The 27,374-nt window shown below is 48.3% G+C and overlaps 1 protein-coding gene across 3 annotated transcripts in view; it reads right to left on the bottom strand.

Moving 5' to 3' along the window:
- ARHGEF26 (Rho guanine nucleotide exchange factor 26) overlaps window positions 1–27,374 on the bottom strand; it is a 445,885-nt gene that overhangs the window by 90,743 nt on the left and 327,768 nt on the right. The window lies entirely within an intron of this gene.

Below are 27,374 nucleotides of genomic sequence, written 5' to 3'. Positions count from 1 at the left end.
TAGGCTATATTGAATAGCCTATTACAAGCCTATTTGAAGACCAAATTTTGTATCCCTGTGGTGTTCCCATGTCCCTCCCCCTTTCTACTGTACCCCTCAAAATGGGAAAAAATATTTTAAAATGAAAAATAATTGTTCCCCAAAATTGTGGGCTTGGTTTATGCCATGAAAATATTTACTTCCTCCCCAGCTTTCCTCCAAACCCAGGAAGTGAGGGGCCAAGGAAAAAGATCATAAATTTAACAAATTCATTCCTTCTAATGGAGTATCGTGTTACACCTTAGCAATATATAAACAGGGGTAGCATTTATGCCATTTAACCATATAATTTAATATTTTAATAATATTAAATCAACAGCCTTCCAGATAAAAATTCAGTTTTAATATTTATATGATTATCTATAGAATCTACCTACATGGATACTTTTAATTCAAGGACTTAATTTTGACACTGGCGAACAAATTCTGTGAGCAGCTGTGCAGAGGTAGCATTGCTTTGTATTGTTCGATACTTGGCTTGCTTCCCATTTATGAAGTCTAGCTACATTCCACAGCTAAGAATATCTCACAGGAGCTGACAAGGCACACAGTCATTAGCTTCACAGAATTTAAGAGGAATCCCAGGGGGCAGTCAGAGTGATCAGGAAGCTCAACAACTAATGCAGCCAAAATAATGTCGGCCTTGAAACTCAGAATATCTAAACCAATTGCACACTTGCTCAGCTACTTCAGAAACGATGAAGGAGAGCAGTAGAGGTAATGCGGTTTCACAAGGCACTCTAGACTTCAAAAGCACACCCTAGAAGGTCTCTCTTCATTCTAATTCCATGTAAAAAGCCTGGGGAAACTCGTGAGGTCTTAGAGAACTGAGCATTTCATATTACATAAGATATTTTAGCACTGGAAGTGCACAGCAACTATTGGCAAAAATGAATAAGCCTTTCACAGACTAATGCAGATGAAGAAGGGAAAACCCCCCCCACAAGATTTCAACAAGACTAGGGGCTAGGACGATTTTAAGATATATAGGGCCTAATATTCAGCCACTATCTGGCTGATTAGCTGGATAAACTAATTTGGCTAATTTGTCTGGGATATTCAGCTGCGCCACTGAATATATCCAGAGAACAAATTTAGCTGGACAAGTTTATCCAGCTAACTTCATTTGGGCTAATTTAGCCAGATAAGTCTCAGTATCGCTATTTATCTGGCTAAGTTATGCCACTGTTCCACCCATCACCTATTCGGCTAACTACTTAGTCAGAAAAGTAGATATCCAGCTAAGTGGCAGGTGTTCAGCGTGGCCGAATATTCAGTTGCTGTTTTAACGCAAAGCCTATTTGTTTTTTTTTGTCTGTAGTCTGTCTCGACCAGTATGTAAGCTCTATGGAGCTGTCTATTATGTATTTTTGTAAAGTGCTGCATTTATTTGATAGAGCTGTACAAACGATGATGATAATACAATATATGGTTCGTTTCTGGAGGTCATGAAGGCAAAACATCTTATGGCATTGCACGTCTTCCTCTGATACTATCCATTCTTTTCCAGTCTTTCCCTTAAGTCAGTGAAAGCAAATTTATTACAAATGTGACATCCCAAAGGGTTCTTGTTTATGACTTAGAATCCAGACACTGGAAATTCAGAGGCATTTTAACCCATTATTTTTCTTTATTTAGTGTATTTAGCTCACGCCTTTTCATTGTAGCACAAGGCGAGTTACATTCAGGTACTGTAGGTATTTTTCTATCAAAGGATCTCTATTCTTTCTAATACCAGTTTTATAGTTATCTAGCAGTTGCAGTTCAAATAATTATGTGACAAAACTAAACCCTACATTTTAGATCCACCTACTTTGGATTTGTCTGGTTATTCAAAACTGTACCTATTAGGAGATTTTTCATAACTTTTGATAGTTTTTACTGATCTGACATAAGAATTATCTAAAGAGGGTGCAGTGCAAGTGCTTTTGTGACCACACAGTACCCTTCTTCAAGCTTCTGACATCTGAAGAAGGGATTTACATGGTTTGGAGAGCAGAGTTGCTTACCTGTAACAAGTGTTCTCCCAGGACAGCAGGATGTAGTCCTCACATGTGGGCGACATCACCAGACGGAGCCCTATCACGGAAAACTTTTCTGTCAAAGTTTCTAGAACATTTGACTGGCACACTGAGCATGCCCAGCATGCCATAATCCCTGTAGCCACAGGGGCCTCCCTTCAGTCTCGTTTGTAGCAAAAGGTGTGAGCGAAAAAATAAAATAATAAAACGGATTCGGCCCCAATTCCGCGAAGTGGTGGGTGGGTTTCGTGAGGACTACATCCTGCTGTCCTGGGAGAACACCTGTACAGGTAAGCAACTCTGCTTTCTCCCAGGACAAGCAGGATGGTAGTCCTCACATATGGGTGATTAGCAAGCTACAGGCTGACTCATATTTATGTGGACCAACAGCTTACAACTTGTGCAACAGGCACAACAACTGGTGTACTGTTGGTAAAAATGAGGTAGCCTGAAAATCACAGCAGATAGATGTGGAAGGAGTTGGGATTATACTGGAAATAAGTTCTTCAAGAAGGATTGGCCAAAGGAAGAGTCCTGACGCCCGTCCTTGTCAAAGTAGTAATGTGCTGCAAATATGTGAAGAGAACTCCATGTTGCAGCTTTACAGATCTCAGCAATCGGTACTGAAAGATAGTGTACTACTGAGGTTGCCATGGCATTTACTCTTCCCTAGAGAGAAAGGACTGCTTTGTCATAGCAGAATTCAATACAATCTGCTAGCCAGTTAGAGTTTGCTTGCCCACTGCAACTCCTGGTTTGTTTTTATTAAAAGAAAGAGTTGGGTGGATTTCCTATGAACTGCAGTGCGGTCTAAGTAAAATGCAAGTGCACGTTTACAGTCCAAGGTACATAGAACTTTCTTGCCCTGGTGGGAAAAGGGATCGATACATTTTTGAGTGCACCACATGGTAAATCTATTTCACTTAGAAAGGTAGGATTTACGTGTGGAAGGCTTTCGTGAAGCTACAAGCACTTGAGATACCTTAGTTGAAAGATTGAGCGGTTTAGGATCAGGCTTTCAACATCCAGCTGTGAGGGATAGGGTCTGAAGGTTCGGGTGGCCATGCCATGGTTCTGAGTTAAGAGATTGGGTGCTATGCCCAGGCGAATTGGTTCTCGGATGGAGAGGTCAAGAAGCATGGGAAACCATACTTGTCGAGGCCAAAATGGGGCTATGAGTATCACTGACCCTTTGTCCTGTTGTAGTTTCACGAGAGTTTTGGGTATTAGCGTTATCGGGTGATACACGTATAGGAGACCTGTGTTCCAGGGGCGAGCGAAGGCATCCATGGCTAACGTGTTTTGATGTCTGTGCAGGGAGCAGAATCTGTCCACTTTGTGATTCAGTTCAGATGCAAAGAGGTCGATTGTTGGTTGACCCCAATGCTGGAAGATTCTCATCATTACCACAGGATCCAGAGACCACTCGTGGGGATGGAACTGTCGACTGAGGCAATCTGCTACTACATTTTGTATGCCTACCAGATAAGTGTCCCGGAGATGCATGGAGTGTGCAAGGGCCTAGGCCCAGATCTGCGCAGCTTCTTGGCAGAGGAGATAAGAGCCTGTTCCTTGTTTGTTCAAGTATGTCATTGCAACTGTATTGTCTGTTTGTATGAGAATAGTCTTGTGTGAAAGGCAGTCCTTGAACGCATACAGGGGAAGATTTTAAGACCCGCATGCGCCGGTGTCTACGGGTGCGCGTCGGTGTTTGCGTAGGTGGGCACTTGAATTTTGCAAAGCGTGCATATTTGTGCGCACGCTATGCAAAATCCGAGCAAGTTTCAGCCCAAATGTATTTGTGCGCACACCATTACCTACGCGTGCAAATACACTTGCGTGCCCCGTGCAATGGGCGTGCCCCCCCTGTGCGTATGTGACTGTGTGGGCGCTCCAGCACGTGCGAAACACTCAATAACATGACGGCCAGGGGGAGCAGGCAGCCCAACTTCACCACCAGGGACATTGAGCTGTTGGGGTCCCTGGTGGTGGCTCAGGAACGGTGCCTGTTCCCCCAAAGGGGGCAATGGACAAACTTCCCAGTGCTGTGGAGGGCCTGGAGGAGACTCCAGGCCATATATAATGGCAGGGCTTCCCACCCACGTGGGGTAATTGTTACCCACTGTACTACAGCACTTTGGGACTGGGAGGAGGGAACAAACTGGCAAACAGAGTGTAGCAGGAGAATGTTTTCGGGTGAAGGGTGCAAAGGAAAATCTGACGGGCCATTGTGTAGGACCTCTATCTCATTCAATACTCTTCTGTGGTCCGAAATGTTTATCTAACAGTCATTGTCACATTCATGAGTGCTAGACCTGCACAGTCAGATCATGATATTCTCTCCATTTGTTGTCATAGATAGAAGATCTGAAGAAGAAGGCCCGTTGGCTGCACCTCAAGAAGAGGAGGTGGATGGAGTGGCTGTGTGCAGCGGGTGCTGGGGCTGGTGGTAAGTAGACATCCTTTATACTGTGCAATGGGTGACCTACCCGGCACAGACAGGGACACATGCATGTGCCTGTTAGGAAATGCTGGGGTATGGAACAGCTCCCATATATATGAGTAGCCTCTGAGGTAACATCTCTACCCCTCCGAACCACCTTCCCCTAACTCCATGGCACCCCCAGGCCTAAACTTAAGTCAGCAACTATAGTTACCACCAGTTGTGGCTGCTGGCTCCCAGCAAGCAAACCATTTCCACCACAGCACCAACTGGGTGGCATGGTAGGAGCCATTGAGCTGTCTCCGGGTCCTAGAGCACCCTGTGCCCAATCCATTCCCACACCGCCTCTACATAGCGTGTGTAGAAGAGGTGGGCCACGCAACACCCATACAAGGTCATGCCCTAAAGACATGTGCTTAGAGTTACATGTACTGCTTAGTCTGAACAGTTTGCTTCTTTTCCAGCACATGAGGAAGAGGAGGTGGGACCAGCTCCAGCACCCGACCAGCAGCAACCGCTCCAGGGGGGGGTGGGGAGCGGCGTTCTCCCTCCCCCTGGTGCCAGACGACACCGCAGGAGCCTGCCACCTCCTGAGGGTGAGGCGCAGCCCGGGCCTTCCCGACAACCCCCCCCCCCTGTAGGGTCTCCTCCCTGTTCTGCCCGGGGAGTTAGGGGCACCCAGGGGCCAGTCTTTCATGGCCTGAGTAGGCCGTGGTGGCCCTCTGGTGCCTCTACGGCCCCCCTCACATGTGCTGGGCAGAGGCTCATCATTGGGAGCACGGTCTCCCGATGATGAGCCTCTGTCGCAGAGGGAGTTCCGGGCCTATGTGAGGGGGGCATGTGGGGCCCTCATGGCCCACCTGGGGAGGTGGAAGCAGCTGTATCGATCCTGGGGAATCTGGTCCATCAGGCGTGACCATCCTCTCCTGTCCCTGTCTCCCTAACTTTCTGGGGTTTTTATTTTTGTAAATATATTTAGTCCCTAGGAGTTCCCATCCCCTCAATTGTTTTTTACAATATCTGTACATAAGTTTTATAATTGCAAATACAAACTTATTTCCCTAATAACCTGGTGTGTTCATTCTAAGTGAGGGCATGCTGTGGGGAGGGAGGGGGTGAGGGGGTGAGAGAGAAAGGAGGGAGGGGGTGAGAGGGACGGGAGGGAGGGGGGGAGGGGGAAGGGAGAGAGGGGGTGAGGGGGACAGGGGGAGAGGGGGAAGGGAGGGAGGGGGTGAGGGAGAGGAGGGTGTATGGCCGTATGGGCAAGGCAAATGAATGCCCAACGTTGAAGGAGCAGCAAAACTGGTGTGAGAGAAGGACCTCGGGCACAGTCACCATGATGGAGGAAGACTCACACCGTGTACAGCTATACATGCATAGAACAAATATAGAAAGGCAGCAGAATAGCAGAACCCCAAGCTGTCTACTCATTTCTGAGCCCAAAAATAAAACATGCCACCTTTCAGTAGGTGACTCTCCATTCTTACACAGTTGAATAGCTTCCTCTCAGGCCAATATAGTACAGTGTGCTCCGGTGGAGCACACTGTTAACCTGCGATTGGATGCGCGTTTTGGACGCGCTAGCTATTACCCCTTATCCCGCAACATGCAAATGCATGTTGATGGCCCTATTAGGTATTCCCGCGCGATACAGAAAGTAAAATGTGCAGCCAAGCCGCACATTTTACTTTCAGAAATTAGCGCCTACCCAAAGGTAGGCGCTAATTTCTCCGGGCACCAGGAAAGTGCACAGAAAAGCAGTAAAAACTGCTTTTCTGTGCACCCTCCAACTTAATATCATGGCGATATTAAGTCAGAGGTCCCGAAAGTTAAAAAAAGTAAAAAAAAATAGAAAAAAAAAATTTGAAATAGGCCCGCGGGTTGAAAACTGGACGCTCAATTTTGCCGGCGTCTGGTTTCCAAACCCGTGGCTGTCAGCGGGCTCGAGAACCGACGCCGGCAAAATTGAGCGTCGGCTGTCAAACCCGCTGACAGCCACCGCTCCTGTCAAAAAAGAGGTGCTAAGGACGCGCTAGTGTCCCTAGCGCCTCTTTTTACCGCTTGCCCACTCTCCCGCGATTTTACTGTATCGGGCCGTCTGACAGCAACATTCAACACACCAGAATGTGGACATAGGTCTGAACACAGCAGGAGCTTGATTGCAGGGTCATACAGAGTGTCAGCTCAATCCAGGCCAGGTGCTAATCAACACCCTTCCCACACCCAGCAGCCAAATCAATCCCTCCCCATGGCTTTAAACTGCAGGGCTAACTGATTAACTCTGCTAGGTGAATTGTCCTAATTATCCGGGTGGAAGTGCAATAGGATACACATGTGGGCAATCCAACCTAATTGCAGTAAGTAGGCACATCTAAATTGACAGTACTAGGTGCCGCGCGTGCATCTCCAAAAATACACGAGGAGTGGCGCACACAACTCCATTGAAATCAATAGACGACGCGTGTATGTCCTCTTGTGCGCGCAAATTACGCATCTATTTTCTGGGGTGGCGTGCATAATTGGTAATCGCGTAAATGGGAGCCACCTGTGTGCCCGAATTACACGGTGGTGGGGTGGGCGCGCATAAATTAGGCTGCCTATAAAGGGAGGTCACCTCCACTCAATGGCCACCTTCACCATGACTCAGGCACGTGCAGTTCTGATTCGGAAGCCGAACTTCTTGCCAGCGGAGGTTGATATGCTTGTGGAGCATGTCATGTGGCACCAGGATCTGCTGTATGGTCCACAGTCTCGTATGGTGGGTGCATACAGGAAGGAGCAGATCTGGAGACGAATCAGGCACGCTGTCAACTCTGTGTTCCACCACAATCAGAGTATTGCTGAACTCATGCACAAGTGGAGGGACTTGAAGAGACTCATGAAACGCAAGCAGGCCAGGCGCCTTGCAGAGGGAGAACGAAGCCACATCACCTTCTCTCCCTCTGAGCAGCTGATACTCGGTACCATCTCTGAGGCAGCTGTGGGTGGAGTTGGCCAGCTTGACACCATGCGCTGTGTAGGGCAGGAAGGTTAGCAGAACTACAACTTTTTCTACCCCCCTGTAATCCTATCCATGTAGCTCCTCATATTATAGCAGCATATGTCTTCATACATCTCTACTACCTGTGCTGATGTACTGTTTGAGACTATATGTAAGTACAGATTACTGTTAACCTGTATAACCAACACAGTGGCCATTGTATGTAGAGAAGTTCAGTATCCAGGTTTCCAGGCAGGGCTGATATACAGATGTATGTATCAAGCCAGAACAGAGGGTTGCACTGCTCCAGCTTAGGTAATAGACTAGCAGTACAGCATGCACTGCTCTTGTAGGTGTGTGTAAGGCAAGGCTTTATATATGTGGTCATACAGCAGGCCAAATAAGGCATTATAGTATAGGGACTGTCTTACAATCTCTTGGGGATGTTATTTCTTAGGGGCAAGGTAGGCTGTCTGAGTATCTGCTGGTCCACATGGGACAGCAGCGACATAATGCTAGCTTTCCACACTGACTGCAATGACAGTGTCCAGTTTTTGTAAGGGAAACGATGAGAGGAATAAGAACAGTTTGTCCCTTACAGTTGGTAGTGTCACCTGCTCATTATTGGATGTTCCACCTTCTAAGGAGTGCTTTGCTCTCCCCCTTCCCCCCCTCCCCACATTCCCCATGTTCCCCTTCAACCCCTTCCTCCCCTTCCCCTATGATTTCCCTTCTCTCTTCCTCTAGCAGGCATGCCCAATTCACTGGGTCCATAGCATGTTGCACTGGTCATGTGCTCCTGCAATGCAGACATTGGGCTTGATAAGGTTTTTGGTTAAGGTGCTGTTCCTACGACAGGGCTTTTGGTCTTAACTCAGCCTGGTAACTGACCACATTCCATGCAGCACACTGACAACCCTCTATGTGTCCAGAAGGTGTTGTTGGGCAAGTGCTGGATGGTGTGGATGAAGGCCTCACTATGCCACACATGATACCCCCAGGAGTATAAAGCAGAATGCGGGCCTACTTAGAATGCAGAGTCCTATGTCACTACCACTAGATTAGTAGACTGGTCAGATACTGTACCATGTATCACATATGGAGCCAACTACATAACACCCCTATTGCCAGTGGGCTAATGTCTATATGCTTTTTAGGGGAGCCAGATGATGAGCAACTTGGACCTGCACCTAGATGACCCCAAAGGCTCTACCAGTGTCTGCGGGTGATCTCTGACTCATCAGAAGAGGAGGAAGTGGGAGCCCGTGAACACATGGAACAGCCTGTGGAAGAGGAGCACAGCGGCAGGGAGAGGAGCCGGAGGACCCACTGCCTGATCTGCTACGTGATCGGCGGCAGGACAGCAGTGCGTTGGACCAGCCCAAACCCGACCTGGATGACAGTCAGGCTGAGAGACTGTTGTTACAGCAGAGTGCCAGCCTCTTGGACGCTATCTCTGGCCTGCCTGATGTGGTGCGGCAGGAAGCGAGTTCCCTCCGTGATACCATCAGGGAGGAGTCACAAGCCCTCCATGATACCATCAGGGAGGAGTCTCAGGGGATTCAGGCGTGCTTCCGAGACCTTTGCCGGGCTACTGAGGAACAAACTGAGGTGTGGAGGGAGATGCTGCAGCGGTTGCCTCCTGTGCAGCCGCAGCTACCAGCGGCTCCATGGGCTTTCATGGGGCCCTGGATGCATAACCCTCCACCTTATGGGCCTCCATACCCATGGGATGGCAACCCTCCCCCGCCAGCCAGGGGCAACAGCGGGTTCTGGTGGTGGTGGTGGGGGAAGCATTACGCTTCCCCCACCACCACCACCAGAACCCGCTGTTGCCCCTGGCTGTACCTTTCTGCAGCCATGACTTGGAACTGCCCCAACCTCCTCTGCCCTCTGACGGTAGCGTGAGCAGTGGGAGAGTCCACTGCGCCGGAGCGCCCGGTTGGGGCAGTCTAAGCTTCCTGATGGCCAAAAGAGAGGACGGCCAAGGAAGTGAACTGATGCTATATTTATTTCTGTTATTATTTTTCACTTTTCTTTTATTTGAACTTTTGGTGACACACTTGTAAATAAATGCATTATCACCTACTGAAATGGCTTTCTATGAGAGTGTTCCTTTGTTGTATTGCCCACCTTTGACTCAAGCAATGGATTTCTGCCAATTCCTCCTGAGTCAGCTGTACGGCCTCATCCTCCTCATTCTCTTCAGGGGCCTCCTCTGGTAAAGGGATGTGTCTGTTAAGTGCAGGCTAGGAAGCATCACACACTTAAGGGGGGGGGGGGGAGTACAAAAGGCATCCCCCAGATCTTTCCAGACAGCGGAAGCGGGATTTCAGGATGCCAAATGCTCTCTCTATGACAGCCCTGGTCTTACAGTGTGCCCTGTTGTAGCGAGACTCAGCTGCAGTGTTGGGGGTGGCCATGGGAATCATGAGCCAGGTATTCAGTGGATAGCCTCTGTCACCTGTAGCATAAGAGAGAACATCAAGGTTACATTCCTTCTGTGCTTCATTGGGGTACAGCTTACAGGGCTTACAAACAGGATGCCTACTGTGGCACCCTAAATATAAGGGTTCTACTAATATAGGTGGGGGATCATGTGAGCAGTTGATTAGGGCACTACTTAGGAGCCATCCCCCAGTGATGTGTCACAGCTGGAAGTGTTGATAGATTCTAGATTGAGAAAGAATGTAGGTGTCGTGAGTGGATCCAGGAAAGTGGGGCACCACACTGGTGATGAGGCCCTTGGCGTTGCCCACCACTTGCATGTTTAGTGAATGGAAACCCTTCCGGTTGCGGTAGATGGCCTCATCTCCTCCTGGTGCCCTTAGGGCAACGTGAGTGCAATCAATAGTTCCCAAGACTGAGGGGAAACGTGCTATTTGGTAAAAGTCTCTCATGGTTTCTTGCTGTTCCTCTCTTCTGAAGGGGAAGGAGATAAAGTGGTATGTGTCGAAGCAAGGCAGCCAGGACCTGCTCCAGACACCTTGATGTGGCAGACTGAGTGATTCCAGAAGTCACGGCAAGCGGCGTTTGGAAGGTGCCGGTAGCCAAAAAAGCCAGGACTGTAGTCACCTTGATGTGTACAGGCAAGGCATGGCCTTTGGGTGAGAGGTTGCAGGTCAGCCTCTAACATTTGGCAGAGGTACAGTATGGTCTCCTTATTAAATCTGAAACGTTGCATTATGTCCTCCTCAGACAGATCCAGAAATTGTGTGCGCGTCCTGTAAACTCTATGTAAAGGGTACCGCCTCAGTCTCAGCATTCTTCTCCTCCTCCTCCTCTCTCTCTTTTGAGCCCTATAGATCGCAGGACCCATATCGCTATTATAAGCATGTGTAGAAAAGGAATAACCAAGGAATAGCTGTTGAGTTTATAAGCTTCTGAGGCAGTCTGCTACCATTATACACACATCAACAGTGCCTAAGGGAATCGTTTGTAGTTTCCCAGTTACTACCAGTTAGTCCCCCACAACCTCTTCCTTCCACCTTCTGCCCTTCTCCAGAATGCAGGGTCCCTGAGAGATGAGAGCTAGCAGCCATGGACACTTCACTTGTTGCTTGCGCACACAGGCAAGCAGTAGTAAATATACGCCCGTGATTTTGGCTGCATGCGCCGGTGGATGTATGCGCGTCGCTTATAAATACGTCTGACGCACATAAGTCAAGGATCCACCCCGACATGCCCCTTTGTTATTCATGTACATTTGTACGTGCAGAGACATTTATGCGCACAACTTCGCCTATGCAAATTTGGGTTGTTCGCGCACCTGTCACTTACGCGCAACAAGTGCCGTTTTCGGCACGCGTAAGCCTTTGAAAATCTGCCCCATAGAGCATAACGTATAGCTCGAAGCTCTAGGAAGTTGATCTGAAACTTTGCTTCGAGTTGTTTCCAAGTACCTTGAGTTTGAAGGTTGTTCACATGAGCACCCCAACCCAAGTTGGATGCGTCCGTGGTTAAGGTTACTTGTGGAACTGGTTCCTGGAAGTGTAGACCTGTCAGCAAGTTGGCTTTGTTTGTCCATCAGAGAAGTGAGAGATGTTGCTGGTCCGTTAGATGGATCTGGGATGAAAGAGGTTGAGTGGCTTGTAGCCACTGAGATTTCAAAGTCCATTGAGTTATTCTCATGGTCAGCCTGGCCATAGGAGTGACGTGGACCGTGGAAGCCATATGGCCCAGCAACGTGAGGAAAAGATGGGCTGATGCTGTTTTCTTTGTGTGCAGAGATGTAGCTAGTCTGGAGAGTGTGTCTGTGCGGTCGTTGGGCAGGAAGGCCTTTGTGACTGTGGTGTCCAAATCTGCTCTGATAAAGGTAAGGAGATAAGATGGATTTAGGTGGGATTTCTGGTAATTGATGAGAAACCCCAATGAGTGTAGCAGATTGATAGTGAGTTGAGAACATTGAGAGCTCCTTGCTTGGATTGACTCTTCATTAGCCAGTCGTCCAGGTAAGGAAACACGTGTATACTGTTTTTGTGTAGATGGGCTGCAGCCACTGCTGGGCACTTTGTAAACACACGGGGTGCCGAGGCAAGTCTGAAAGGCAGAACCCGGTACTGAAAATGTTGATGTCCCACTATAAAACGCAGGTATTTGCAGTGATGTGGGGATATGGGAATGTGCGCATAGGCGGCTTGAAGGTCCCAGAGAACAAAGCCAGTCTCCTTGTTGTAGAAGGGGAATCATGGTGCCTAGGGACACCATCCAGAATTTTTCTTTTTGTAAAAATTTGTTGAGGAATGCGGAGGCCGAGAATGGGATTAGAATTTGAATTAGAAATTAGCAGGAGTAGAACCCTCTGCCTGCTGTGCCAGGGGAACGGCTTCACAGCCCTGGCGCCCAGTAGGGGTTGGACAGTTCTGACTCTAATAAGCTTGTGTGATCTCTCTGGATCTACAGTGGATTGGGTGGTGAAACCGGGGGGTACCATGAGGAAGTTTAGATGGTATCTCTGGATATGATGGATATTATCCATTGGTCTGTTGTAATGCTGTGCCAGTTGGTTATGAAATGGTATAGCCGACCTCCTACAGGCAAGTCTGGTCATGAATTTGTAGAGTGGCTGCTGCTCTCTGGAAAGATTTCAAAATCCAGAGACTGGGCCCGTATGCGGGGCTGGTTGAGATCTGGACGTCTTGGCATGTCATGGATGTCCTCTCTGAGGTGGTTTGGTTGGTCTCACGCGAGATGAAGGTGGGTAGTACTTGTGTGAGTGATAAAAGGGTCTTCTGGGGCCCCTTCTCATGGTCTTTTGAGCAGAAGAGGGAGCTTCTGTAGAGACTGTGGAAAGCTGACGCAGGGTCTCATGATGATCTTTTAGTTGAGCCACTGCATCTTGTATCTTGTCACCAAAGAGATTATCTCTAGTACACGGGAAATCAATGAGCTTGTCCTGGACTTCTGTTTGCAAGTCAGATGCCTTAAGCCAGGCCCATCTTCTGTCACTGATTCCAGTTGCTGATAAGCGAGACACTGTCTCAAAGGAATCATATGCAGCTCTGACCTCACGTTTTCCCACCTCGAGGCCTTTCTGGAGAATGGCAGTGAGGTTTTCTTGTTGTTGTTGGGGAAGAGAGTCTGCTATCCCCTGGACTTACTTCCACAGATTCCTCTGGTATTGTGTCATGTATAATTGATAGGCAGCTATGCGTGACACTAACATAGAGCCCTGAAAGACCTTTCAACCCAAACTATCCAAGAATTTTTGGTCCTTTCTAGGGGGAGCTGAAGAATGAGGGCGCAGTCTCTTGGCCTTCTTCTGCACAGATTCTACTACTACTGATTGGTGGGGTAGCTGTGGCTTCTGAAACCCTAGAGTGTGTTGGACCAGATATATTGCATCTGTCTTTCTATTAACTGGTTGGACAGTGCAAGGGTGCTCCCATAGGTGATATTGCAAATCCAAGAGCACTTCGTGGACTGGAATGGCCATAATTTATTTTGGGGCATCTACAAACTGAAGGACTTCTAATTTCTTGTGACGTGTGTCCTTCTGTGACTAGGTCAAAAGGGATGGTCTCTGACATTTCCTTTATAAAATTAGCAAAGGAGAGGTCTTCTGGAGAAGACTCTCTCCTTTCTTCTGGAGGAGATGGCTCTGAGAGTATGTCCTCTGTAGAAGTGTTGGTGTCAACATCCTCCCTGAGATCCCGAAAGAGGGAAAAGGCTTGATACTACAGGACGAGCAGGCATTGATGGAGGCCTCGATGGTTGTGATGAAGGATGCGGCGGTATCGATGGAGACTTAGGCGGCATCGATGGGAACCATGGGCACCTCGATCCCGAGAGCCCCAATGGACTAGGAACCATTTCTGGCATCGGTGGAAACGGAGCTGGAATAGGACTAGAGTCCATGTCTTCGTCCTCCGAGGGCCCAGGAATGGGTATCAGGGGTTTCGGAGACTCAGTAGGTCGTCTTGGTACCAGTGGCCCAGGCTGGGTCAGAAGGGCACTGATAAGGGTATCCAGGTGGTCGAGCAACGGTGTAAAGAACGACGGCTCCAGTTTCGGTGCCGGTATGGGGGCCGGCATCGATGGTGGATGAAGGTTCCGGAGGGCATCGAGGACCGCCTGTCAGACAAGTATGCCCAGCTCCTCCCTGGAAGCTGGTATAGGTAATGCGCAGCTACAGGGGAGGCAGGCTAGGCGCTACTATCACCTCCACAAGGATCTGTAGGGGCTCAGTACCTGGCACCGATACCGGTGGGGATTGCCTCAGGGTCTCGGGTGCAGAGGAGGTTGGAGGCTCCTTTCCCCATGCCTTCTTCACCACCGGCTTGATAGCCATCGAAGCCAATGCGGTGATGATGCTGGCACTAGGTGTGGACTCTCGTTGGTGCTGGTGATGATGTTTCCCTCGGTGCTTGGTCCGGTCCTTCTCCGGCACCGAGGAAGACGCTGCCAATGCCCTGGATGGTGTCGGTGACGGATGGTCACCACTGCCTTGCTCCTGGCGGGGTTTATCGATGGATTTTGAAGATGTTCTTGCCGGTGATGACTGGGTGGATGTCAATGCAGTTAGTTTTAACTTGAACAGAGACTCCATTTTGTCCAGGCGGGCACGCCTGCCCTTCGGGTTCAAATATCTGAGAATTCTTCTGACGTCCAAACGATGCTGGTGTGCATGCTTTTTACCCATATGTTTCCCTACCAAGGAAGGAAGACATGCCACCTGATTAAGATAGGATGGCGAAAACACCTTCAGAAGAAAATAAGGAACTATATGAATTTTCAGCATTTCCTCAGAAAAGATCAAAAAAGGTTCTCTGCATGACGGTGCTTGCAATTCAGAAATTAAAGAGATCACTACCAAGAACACTATCTTGACAGTAAGGAGCCTAACCAAGATTTTCTTCAAAGGTTCAAAGAAAGGATTTGCTAAGAAAGCTAAAACTAGATTCAAATTCCAAAATAGAAATATATCACTCGAGGCCTAAAATGTTTTGGTCCTCTATGGAACTGCGACACATTCGGATGAGAAGATAAAGTTCTACTCAGAACCTGGCCACTGTAGCAGGCAATGGCATTAACTTGGACCCTTAACGAATCCAGGGACAAAACTTTATTAAAACCTTCTTGCAGACATTTCAGAATGCTGGAGTTTGAAGCCCTTCTAGCTGGAATATTTCTAGATGAACACCAGTTCTGAAAAATCTGCCAGATCTGCATGTATGCTAAGGAGGTAGAGGTTTTTCTGGCCTGCAAGAGTGTATTCACCACATCATGGGAAATTTTCCTACTCAAATGAAGGTCTTAAGGACCAAGCCATAAGACAAAATTGATCCGGACCCTCATGATCTATTGGCCCTTGACAAGGTAGACCCCTGCCCTGTGGTAACCTTATGGCATCTCTGTCCAGTAGTCTGACTAGATCTGCATGCCATGGGCAACTCAGCCAATCGGGTGCCACTAAGATGACCATCCTTTATGCTTTGAGCTTCTCTGCAGAATTCTGCCCACCAATGGCCATGGGGAAAGCATAAAGTAGACCTTCTGTTGACCATTCCTAAATCAATGTGTCCAGCCCAGATGATTCCCACTTCTCTCCTTCTGTTGAAGAATCTTTCCACCTTTGTGTTCTTTCTGATCACCATCAGGTCCACTATCACTCTCCCTCACCAAGCCACAATCTGTAGAAAGGCTTTTTGCAGAAACTCCCATTCTCCAGGTTCTAACATGTTGTCATGACTGAGAAAATCCAGCTCAACATTCTCTATTCTCACTATATAAGAAGCTGAAATGATCCTTACATAGAAGCATAGAAATGATGGCAGAAAAGGACCAAATGATCCATCTGTTTGTCCAGCACACTTATGGTAATATCTGCCACACCCCATGCTTTTCAGTTTCCAGACTATAAAAGTCAGGGCCCTCATTGGTTGCTGTTTGAAATCAATTTTCCTTTACCCCTTGCCGTGGAAGCAGAGAGCAATTTTGACATAGTGCTGCTGCCACCACTACAATGACTTTGGAAAATGTACTTGAAGCAATGGTCAAATCGAAGGCAAGGGCCCAAAATTGAAATAACCTCCCATCACCACAAAATGAAGATACTTTGATGAGTCTTTGATAGGAATGTGCAGATATGCCTCCATCAGATCCAGCAACATTTGGAATTCTCCTTGTTTCACTGCTACTATCACTGACTGCAAAATCCCCATCCAAAAGTGGGGAACCTTTAGGGCTTTGTTGACTTGCTTCAAGTCTAAGATAAACCAAAAAGAATCTTCCTTGTTGGGTATCACTATGGAATTGGGACCTGGACCACTGCTCCCATGGATAACAGTTGATTCAGCATTGATCTTACTGCCTCCAATTTCTGCGTAGGGGTGAAAATCATAAAATTGTCTGTACTAGGTCAGGAAAATTCCCAAGCAAATCTGTCTTGAATGATCTCTAAGAACCACTGGTCTGAGATGATCTGGGCCCATCTCCGGTAAAAATTTGGCAAATGTCTTCCTATCTGTAATACCAGAGACTGGGCTCCACGGCTTTCATTGGGAGTTTCAGGAAGGTCCTGCACTTTCCAAACCCTTTCTTTAGCACCTCTCCTGGAGTTACACAGAACTTGAATCTACCAAAAGTCATCTTTTGACTCGCTAAAAACCTTCCTGATCTGCCTGTCTCCATGTCTCTAAAACAATTCCTGGATTAGAAGTGGCATGCATATCCTTTTGGACTTGTGCTCTGAAAGTCTGGGAACCTTAGACTCTGCCAGCTTTTCCAGATCCTTTCCAAAGAGAAGCCTCCATTTAAAAGGAGGTTGGTAATATTACTTTTAGAAATTGAATTCACTGACCAGTTGTAAAGCCACATTAAAACGCCTGGGTACCACAATCGACCCCACACTTCTGGTTGAAGTCTGAACCAAATTAGATGCATCTGCCAAAAAGGCTGATCCCAGTTCCAACTGCACTGCCTCATCTAGAGAGGATCTACTGCCTTACAGATAAGATTCCTGAAAGCACTGAGCCAAATGCAAACCTTCTCTCACAACGATACAACTACAGGCTGCCACTTGAAGTGCCATACTAGCAACTTCAAGGATGTGCTTAAGTACCATCTCAATGTTCCTGTCCTGCACATCCTTAAAAACTGTTTCTCTTAGTGACACCACAAACCATAGCATCCACCTTAGGGAACATAAGCTTCTCCTTCACTTGTGAGAAGAAGGGATATATTTTAGTCAGGGCTCTCCCACCCTTAAAATTAGCCCCAGGAGAGTCCCATTCCAAATCAATCCTGAAACTGACCTGTGTAATGGGAAACACCTCAAAGGCTTCCAAATACTTGTCATGATGGGATCCTCTGTAGAACTGAGAACCTCCTCTATTTTCTCCTCTGAAATGTTCAACACTCTTAGGGACTGAGCAATTAAGTTCAGGAGTTCATCGAAGGATATTCTCCCTCCTCTAATTCTGCTTCACTGCTTCTCCCCTTTAAACCTCTAAGATCGATGAGAGAGCAATCAGATTTGAAGGGCTTCCCAAATTCTCCTCATCCTTCTTCCTTGCTCATTTATGTCCCTGGCCCCCAGAAACAGGCATTGCAGAAAATGGCCCTGGGGCAGAAATTGATGCCCAAGCTAAAGGAGGGATTGCATCTGAACAGGTGGTTGCTGTGCCTTTAAATGCTGCAGACATCAGGGCCTTAAAGGAATTAGCAAATATTTCCTGTCCTGTGGGCACAAACAATGAAGTCTCTGGATCAATATCTCCTCTCTGCAAATCCAAAATGGCTTTCATTTCCACCATGGCAGCCAACCTATCAGAGGGAGCCAATAGAGCTTCCGATCCTGCCAATGTGATCTCCCCGGCGCAGCAAGTGCATTGCACTGCCCAATTCACTTCCTTTCTCCACACAAGCGGCAGAGAGTACCTTCTCCCCCTGACTGCCGGCATGAGTCACAAATTATGCAGAGTGCAGGTTTCTTCCTGTGCTCCAGGGAAACTGTCATAGCTCTCCTTTTCTCCTGCCAAAAATAAAAATGATTGCCAAAGGAAAAACAGCCTTCAAACTTACTGCTGACCAAGCAAACACCTCTTTCTTTCTGTCTTTTTTTTTTCATTATGTAGCCCAAAACAGACCCAACACAGGTATAGGCAGAAGGACCAACAAAAAGAGAATTAAAAGAACTATAAAGTGCTTCCAATTTGCCCTTTTTTTTTTTTTAAGAAGAGAAGGACCCTAGCTGAAGGCAGGAGAGGAGGGGGGAGGCTATCACAAACCAAGTCTGATGCCCAAATCTGGAAAACTAGAAATGTCTCCTGGACTAGGGCGATGTTCAACTGAGGGAGGGAGAACAAAACTTTCACCTCAGAGCTGCCCTTCAAACCTTTAAGGTTCTTCCTCACCCAGCCTAAACTGGAGAGAGAGTCTGGCAGGCTGAGGTCAGCACAGGTGTCTATATGGGTGACCTCAGCAAGCCTTTTAGTCTCTCTCTCCATCTGCTGGTTGGTGGACCCTGCCTTTGCCTATGTGACTCATTGAGCCTGAATCATGCATCTGGACTGGTCTAGCTGGCTGAAGAAGAATGAACTATCATGTATAGTTTTGTATCTCATTATCTTCTTAGCACAGATTTCACATTAGAACTATTGCAAGCTAATTTACACACATTAACAGTGCTGTTAAAACATGTAAACTAGCTTGTTTCCATTGCTTGTGATAGCATTTAACTCACTTTAGTACATTGGCCTCTTAATGTTAAATATTCTTTCAAGGCACTACTGACAATTTTAAAAGAACAGTATTGAAAGCATGGACCTTGAACAGAGGTGGAGTTGGCCCAACTTGCAGGGAGGAGCCCTGCAGTCCCCACTGTCAGCAGGCCGAGTCAGAGGAGACAGAGGCCCAACTGGAGCTTTGCCTATACCAGCCCACGTTCCTCTTGGGTTGACCCGTTGGGTGCTGGGGCGGACAGGTCTTAGGTGGGGGCCTCTGCTGATGGTTGGATGATCTGTCAATTTTGCAGGGTGAATCTGGAAACAGGTGAGGGTCGATGGCAGGCAGCATTCAAGGAGATCCAGAAGTCAGGCAGTAGTCAGAGGCAGGCAGTGTTCAAGGAGATCCAGAAGTCAGGCCAAGATCAACAATGGGTGTCCATCCATAGGAAAGAAGGGACGGAGAGGCAGGACAGGAATACAAGTAGCAACACAGGAGGCAAGGCACACAGAAGAACTGAAGACTGACCATGGGGACTGAAGAACAGGACAAGAAGCAACAGAACTGAAGAATGAAGATACTGGAACAGGAACACTGAGGCAACTCACACTACTCAGGCAGTAGGGATACCTGTTGCCAAGGCAAGGGCATTTTATAGGCCAGAGGCTGAGGGATGTCCTGCTGTAGACCCTTTAAATCTAGGCACGTCAGGCACCACCTGGGGAGACCAGGGAGTGTATTGGTGGCATCCTGTCTCATGTTGTGTTGAGCCTGATGAAGCATGGTGACTTGCCACATGGCTGCATAGCTGTTCTCTGGTGGCATCTTGCCATACAACACATCATGGGCCTTGGACCTGGAAGAGCGTGGCAAGCTGCTGCGCAGCCACATACCTGTCCCTTGAAGGTGTCAGGCCCGGAGGTAAGCGTGGTGGTTCGCAGGGTAGACCCATGGACTGCCAAATGCAATAAACAGCAAGCAATGAAAGCATTTACTTTGCTCTTCTACCTTGTACAATAATGGGACTGTATTACAGTGATTTATGGTGGCCGTCTAGTGTAAATCAATTAATGTTTGAACCATAAGATCAACTGAACAAATGTTAATTTTTTTAAACAAGCTATATCAATTAACAAGATGGTTGAGAGAAATCAAGCATTGCAATTCTTCAGACAGTATTGTGCAGCTGTACTGAAATCCTTCAATGTATTGGAAAACATTAATCAACATCAAGTTAGCTTTAACAGTACTTGACATCATCACATTGTGCTCCAGATTCATTTGAAATTTCAGCTGAGCCTGATGACTATACAGTAAAACTGATTAAACATCTTTTTTGAAGTTAAAAGCAGTACAACCTGTGGGTTTTCAATTCCATTGTCATTAGACCTATAACATATTACAATATGCGCGTTGCAGGATTTCACCTCCCTCGCTTAGTGTTGATTGTTACCTGGCCTTTGACTATGTGTCTCATTGAGCCTGAATCATGCATCAAAATCCTTTAATGCAAACCCTAGAACATGTTCTTGCTTATATCAACAACTGTAAAATTGTATGTTGGCATATGATTTATAAAATAGGTTACTACCAGAAACAACAGAGGTTTATCTCCTTTTTCCACACGGCAATAAGCTAACCTATTTATGCTTTATATTTAAGCCAGATAGGCGATGAAGAAATGTACAGCCGAAGCAGCAATCTGATGGGCCAGAAATCTTAAGGAGCTTATCATCAATGGTTGGACCATAAAACCATCTATATTTAATAATGTGCTTAACAATTACTCTGTACTGCTTTGAACGTTCTCATTTAAAGGAATATATGGGTACTATGAGAAATAATGAAATCTTCAATCAGATCACTGTTCAGTTGGGATAACACCGCTACCAATCGCTGACAGAATTTGGAAACATTATTCAAAACAATCTCTCTTAGAAGTCTTTAAAGCCAATAAACATTCCTCCACCAGCATCACCACTACCACAGGCCTGAAGTTTTCATAGTACTGCATTAGCAGAGCCTCTGTTTTTGCCAGGAAAGTCAAGGGTCATTCAAGGTCCCCAGATCCCAGGGAATTCATTCTTTTTATGGGGAAACCACCATCTTGGCTTTAAATAACTACAAACCCTATGTGCTAAGCATTTTTTTCCCTATAAACACAAAATGGGCCCTTAGACATTACAAAAAACAAACACCCGGTTATATTTACTTAAACTGCTTGCAGTAGGCTTGTGCAGAGTAATTAATCTTTCTATGTACTATCAAGATAACTCACAAAAACTGGGAACATAGTTTAATAATTAAACATGGTCAGGAAGAAACCAAGTTCACTACAGGATCAAGTTGGTGCTACATATATATATATATATTTTTCTTTGCCCCAGAAGTGCTCTTATCTCTCCTCTATATCCCTCTTCTTTCCAACTAACCAGTGTCTTGCTGGTACATCCTATAACTGGTTGAACTGGAGAAAAAAGAAATTAATCCAATTTAAGTGAAAAGTTTCTATTCAGTTAGAGTGCAGTTTTTATTCTTGAGAATTCCCCTCCCCTGCAGAATTTCACGTTTTTGGTGTATCATGCTGATGGGAGACAAGGCAGGGACGGTGGCCACGTCATTGGGCTATGTAAGTGGAAGGTCGAGGTATGAGCATCATCAGCTCACATTGGCTGGAGAAAAAATGGAGTGGTGGCTAGAGAAAGATCAGCTGCAGGATGGTGGCTAGACAGCTATGACCCCCAAATAAGACAGTGGCTGGAGAAAGACTGGCTGACTGGAGATAATTGTGAATGGGACAGAGAAAGGGTGATAGGGGATAAGGGAAAAGTGTGTCATGTGAGAGAGGGGAGAGGGATAGAAGAGAGAGACTGGAAAGGAAAAGAGAGGGGAGGCTACTGGGCAAGGAGAGAGACAGGTGAGAGAAGACAGAGAAATCAGGTAGGTTTGTAGTGAGGTTGATAGATTGGGGGGGGATGAGAGGTTGGAGGAGGTGCATAGAGGGTGGGGAGAGAGAGGAAGAGAGGCTTGTGGAGGGGGAAAGGAAAGAGGGAAGATAGAGGCTGGTGGGGCTGGAAGGGTAGGAGAGAGAGGCTGGGGTGAGAGAGAGGAGAAAAAAGGGAGAGAGACTGGTAGGGACAAGGGATGGGGAGGGAAAGACTAATGTGGATGAGATGCTTGTGGGGACAAGCTGGGATGGGGGGAATTCTGGGCCAAAAAATTAAATATTCTGTGTCGGAGGAGTAACTTCATTCTGCATTACAGTTTAAATTAGTTATTACTCAAAGACAGACTATATTATATTATTTGAAAAATATAACTGTACTGACAAAATATTGTGAGCAAATTTTTAAATTTTTGGCCACAGAATTTTCCTAAGAATAAATTTTGCATACGCTTTGAGGAAGTCCTAGTGTTATCTGGCAAACTTAGCCAAATGATGCTGAATATTGGCTATGTTAGCTGGATAACACTATCACTCCCTGGAACACTCCAGGCCCAATACCGATTAATCTGGCTAAATTTTTAGCCGGGTAACTACTTAGAAGGATAGGTTGAGGGGGGGGGGGTGTGTGAAACCGGTGGGATTGTCAAGGCTCGCTGTTTGTCCAGCTAAGTCCTTAATTTAGCGGAACAAAACCTTTTGAATATGGACCTCTAGACTGCTGAGGTTCAAGTACATAAATGGAGAGATTACTTACCTGATAATCTCGTTTTCCTTAGTGTAGGCAGATGGACTCAGAACAAATGGGTATAGTGTGCTCGTGCTAGCAGTTGGAGATGGATCTGACATCAGCACGTAGTACATGTACCCCTGCAGGAAGTGCAGAAGCTCAGTAATCTTCCTTGCAAAAGCATTATGGATATATGTGTGACTGACCGATTGATTAACTGAACATGATTAACCTGACCGATTGATAGTAGCTGGAGACCGCCAGTGTTCTCAACCGGAAGGCGTCGACACCCAGCAGGGTGGATGCCCTATGTAAGAAAACATGGCTTACCTTGAATCGGTGAATCCCCATGTACATTGGTAGCCGGGCGGGATGCTGAGTCCATCTGCCTACACTAAGGAAAACAAGATTATCAGGTAAGTAATCTCTCCATTTCCTAGCGTGTAGCAGATGGACTCAGAACAAATGGGTTGTACAAAAGCTACTCCCGGACTGGGTGGGAGGCTGCCCGAGGTCCGTTTAGGATTGCCCTTGCAAATGCTGTGTCCTCCCTGGCCTGGACGTCCAGACGGTAGAATCTGGAGAAGGTATGGATGGAGGACCACGATGCCGCTCTACATATCTCTGCAGGCGACAGCATCCTAGTTTCTGCCCAGGAGGCCGCTTGAGCTCTGGTAGAGTGAGCCTTGAGCCGTAGAGGTGGTGGTTTTCCCGCTTCTACGTAGGCCGCCTTGATAACTTCTTTGATCCAGCGAGCAATAGTCGTCCGTGAGGCCGCCTCTCCTTGCCTCTTCCCACTGTGAAGGACGGACAGCAGCCTGATGATGTCGAGATGATGCAGTATTCGACCTTCTTCAGACTTCTTCAAACCTTCCATGGTTGGCAAGGATATGGTTTGGTTGAGGTGGAAGTGTGAGACTACCTTGGGTAAGAAGGAAGGAACCGTGCGAAGATGGATAGCCCCTGGGGTGATTCTGAGAAATGGATCGCGGCAGGACAGCGCTTGTAGCTCTAAGATGCGGCGTGCTGAGCATACGGCCAGCAAGAACACCATCTTCAAGGTTAACAAACGGAGGGACAGGCCTCGGAGGGGTCTGAAGGTGGGTCCTGCTAGGAATTCCAAAACTAGGTTGAGGTTCCACAGGGGCACTGGCCATTTCAGTGGCGGGCGAATGTGTTTGACTCCTTTCAGGAAACGTGAAACGTCTGGGTGTGTGGCAATGCTGTTGCCGTCACTCCTGGGGCCGTAGCAGGATAGCGCTGCCTCCTGAACCTTGATTGAATTGAGGAACAGACCCTTCTGAAGTCCATCTTGCAGGAAATCCAGAATGATGGGGATTTTAGCGGCATATGGATTGGTGCTGCGAGTTTCGCACCAGGCTTCAAATACTCTCCAAATCCTTATATAAGTTAGTGATGTGGAGAACTTGCGTGCTCGGAGGAGTGTATCTATCACCGACCCCGAGTATCCCCTTTTCTTCAGTCGAGCCCTCTCAATGGATTGAGCTGGATTCTTGTGGAGGATGGGACCTTGTCGCAGCAAGTCCCTGTGAGGGGGCAGGGGTAGAGGATCCCCTGCCAGTAGTCTTCTCATGTCTGTGTACCAGGGTTTTTTTGGCCAGTCTGGGGCCACCAGAAGAACTAGGCCTCTGTGCCACTGAATCTTGTGTATAATGGCGCCCAGCAGGGGCCATGGGGGAAAGGCATATAGCAGGATCCCCTGAGGCCATGGCTGTACCAGGGCGTCGATCCCGTGGGATAGAGGATCTCGCCTGCGACTGAAGTATCTGGGTATTTGAGCATTGGACCTGTCCGCTAGTAGGTCCATGCCCGGAGTCCCCCACTGATTCACAATCATCTGGAAGGCTGTGGACGACAGCTGCCATTCCCCCGGGTTTAGGCTTTCTCTGCTGAGGAAGTCTGCCGTGGTGTTGTCTTTCCCGGCGATGTGGACGGCGGAGATGTCCTGGAGATTTGCTTCCGCCCAAGCCATCAGGGGGGCTATTTCTAAGGATACCTGCCGGCTTCTGGTTCCGCCCTGTCGGTTGATGTATGCCACCGTGGTGGCATTGTCCGACATCACTCTGACTGCTTTGTTTTGAAGTCTGTGGGCAAATCGCAGGCAGGCTAACCTGACTGCCCGTGCCTCTAGTCGGTTGATGTTCCACCCAGACTCTTTTCTGTTCCACCGCCCTTGGGCGGTTAGCTCTTCGCAGTGTGCTCCCCAGCCGCTCAGGCTGGCATCTGTAGTGAGCAGGGTCCAAGTTGGGGAGGACATTTTTGACCCCCGGCTCGTGTGGCCAGGCTGCAGCCACCACCGTAACTGATTCTGTACTCTGGCCGGTAGAGGTAGATGCACGGTGTAGTTCTGTAATCGTGGGCTCCACCGAGATAGGAGGGCGCGTTGTAACGGTCTCATATGAGCCCGTGCCCATGGTACCACTTCCAGAGTGGATGCCATTAGGCCGAGGACCTGTAGGTAATCCCAAGCTGTGGGCCGGGTGGTGCTCAGCAGAGTCCGTAAACGATTCCGGAGTTTCGAACTCCTCTTGGAGGTTAGGCTGACTTTGTCTCCCTGGGTGTCGAATCGGACTCCTAGGTATTCCAGCGACTGTGAAGGCTGTAGGGAACTCTTCTTTGTGTTGACTACCCATCCTAGGCTTTCCAGAAGAGATATAACTCTGTTGGTTGCCCGGAGGCTCTCCTCCAGTAACTTTGCCCTGATCAGCCAATCGTCTAGGTAGGGATGGACGAGAATCCCTTCCTTCCTGAGTGATGCCGCCACCACTACTATTACCTTGGTAAAGGTCCGCGGCGTGGTGGCTAACCCAAAGGGTAAAGCCCGGAACTGGAAGTGTTGTTTCAGGACTTTGAAGCGTAAGTAGCGCTGGTGATCCCGATGGATTGGGATATGCAAGTAGGCCTCTGACAGATCCAGGGATGTGAGATACTCCCCTGGCTGTATTGCGCTTCAGACTGACCGCAGAGTTTCCATGCGAAATCCTGGGACCCGTAAGTGCTGGTTGACTGACTTGAGGTCCAGTCTGAAGGTGCCCCCCTTCTTGGGTACGATGAAATAAATGGAGTAATGCCCAGATCTCCCATGCAGGCACTGGGATTATGGCTTTTAGGGACAGGAGCCTCCACAAGGTAGCTTCCAGTGCCGCCCTCTTGTGGGGTGGACACAGAGATTCCACAAACTTGTCCGGAGGGAGATGAAGGAAGTCCAGGTAATACCCTTCTCAGATAATGGCGAGGACCCACTGGTCCGAAGTAATCTCGACCCATCTGCGGTAGAATAGGGTTAGCCTGCCCCCTATGGCTTCCTCCCCCAGATGGGTCGGCTGATTCTCACTGTGGAGTGCGGCCGGGACCCGAACCCGAGCCGGTTCTCCTCTTGTTGTGCCTGGTCCGAAAGGACTGGTACCTGGTCTGAGAACGAGGTGCTTGGTAGCTAGTCCTGTAGGGGTTGAAGCGTTGAGAGCTTCTACCTCTGGATGGCCTAGGAAAAGGGCGCTGGTTCCTCCTTGACTTGTCTTCTGGTAGACGGGGTAATGGAGAGGCGCCCCATTTGTTAGCCAGTTTCTCGAGGTCGCTGCCGAACAGGAGGGATCCCTTAAAGGGTATTCTTGTAAGGCGCGTCTTGGAGGAGGAGTCGGCCGACCAATGACGTAGCCAGAGCTGTCTCCTGGCTGCCACTGAGGACGACACTCCCTTGGCTGCCGTACGAACTAGGTCGGAGGCGGCTTCAGTGAGGAACGAGAGAGCTGATTCCATTTCTTCTCCCGGGATGTTGTTCCTGGCTTGTGATAAACAGGAACGCGTCACCACGGTGCAGCAGGTCGCAATTCGCAGGGACATGGCTGCCACCTCAAAGGCTTGTTTCAAAATGGCGTCCAGGCGCCGGTCATGTGCATCCTTGAGGGCCGTCCCTCCCTCCACTGGAATGATGGTGCGCTTCACAATTGCGCAAACTATGGCGTCTACCTTGGGGCACGCCAGCAGCATCGTGGTTGCCGGGTCCAGGGGGTACATGCTAGACAAGGCCCGACCCCCTTTGAATGAGGCCTCCGGCGCATTCCACTCCAGATCGATTAGCTGCTGTGCTGCTTGTAGGAGGGGAAAATGGTGAGCCGTTTGATGCAGGCCCTCTAGCAGGGGGTTCATTCTAGGTTCCCCTGGGGTGCCTGGGCCCGGGATAGCCAGCTCCTACAGGCATTGAGAGACCAGGTCTGGGAGATCCTCCTTAAGAAAGAAGCGTGTCATGGTTCGATACGGCTCTATCCCCGAGGGAATTCTCCCTCCACGGGGAGCTCGCCTTCTTCCTCAGAGTAATCTGAGTCCCCATAAGAGGGGCTTCTGGGTGGCCGTGCCTAGGTCTTGAGGGTCCAGGGGCAGGGTCATCCGGTACGTATGGGTCCGTTCGGGGATCAGACTGCATCTTGACAAAGGCGTGAATCCCCTTGAATAATTCCACCCAGGAGAGCGAAGCAGGTTCTAGCCTTAGGGACACCAGGTCTCTAGGGTTCCCTGGCTGCTCACCGCTGCCTGCTAGGTCCGGGGTGTTCCATTAGGAACTGGCAATTAATCTGGGCTGGGACCGGCCCTGGCCTGGAACTCCCAAGGCCTCCTCACATTGGGCACATAGGGAGTCTGCTTCCTCACTCTGTGTGGCTCTGAGGTGGCATGCTGAGCAGAGGCCTAGAGCTCTTATGCCTGATTCTGGAGGTGCCGGCTCTGCGGACGCATGGGCTCTCATACGCTCCATCGCGTCTGTTATCTTTATGCTCCGGTGTGCTCCCAGCCGAAAGTATGCGCCTTGTAATATGCGCGAAGATGTGTGCCTATTATGTGCGCCTATCAATGTGCGCCTATGAACGTGCGCCTATCAACGTGCGCCTATCAACGTGCGCCTATCAATGTGCGTCTATCAACGCGCGCCTATCAACGTGTGCCTATCAACGTGCACCTATCAATGTGCGCCTAATTACTTTCAGGCGCCTAACATACGCGCCCGTTGCCTGTGCGCTTAGTCTGAATGCTAGATCGAG

The sequence above is a fragment of the Rhinatrema bivittatum genome, chromosome 9, assembly GCF_901001135.1.
Source record: "Rhinatrema bivittatum chromosome 9, aRhiBiv1.1, whole genome shotgun sequence".
In the NCBI taxonomy this organism is placed as follows: Eukaryota; Metazoa; Chordata; class Amphibia; order Gymnophiona; family Rhinatrematidae; genus Rhinatrema; species Rhinatrema bivittatum.
This window is presented reverse-complemented; position numbering and strand designations above follow the sequence as displayed.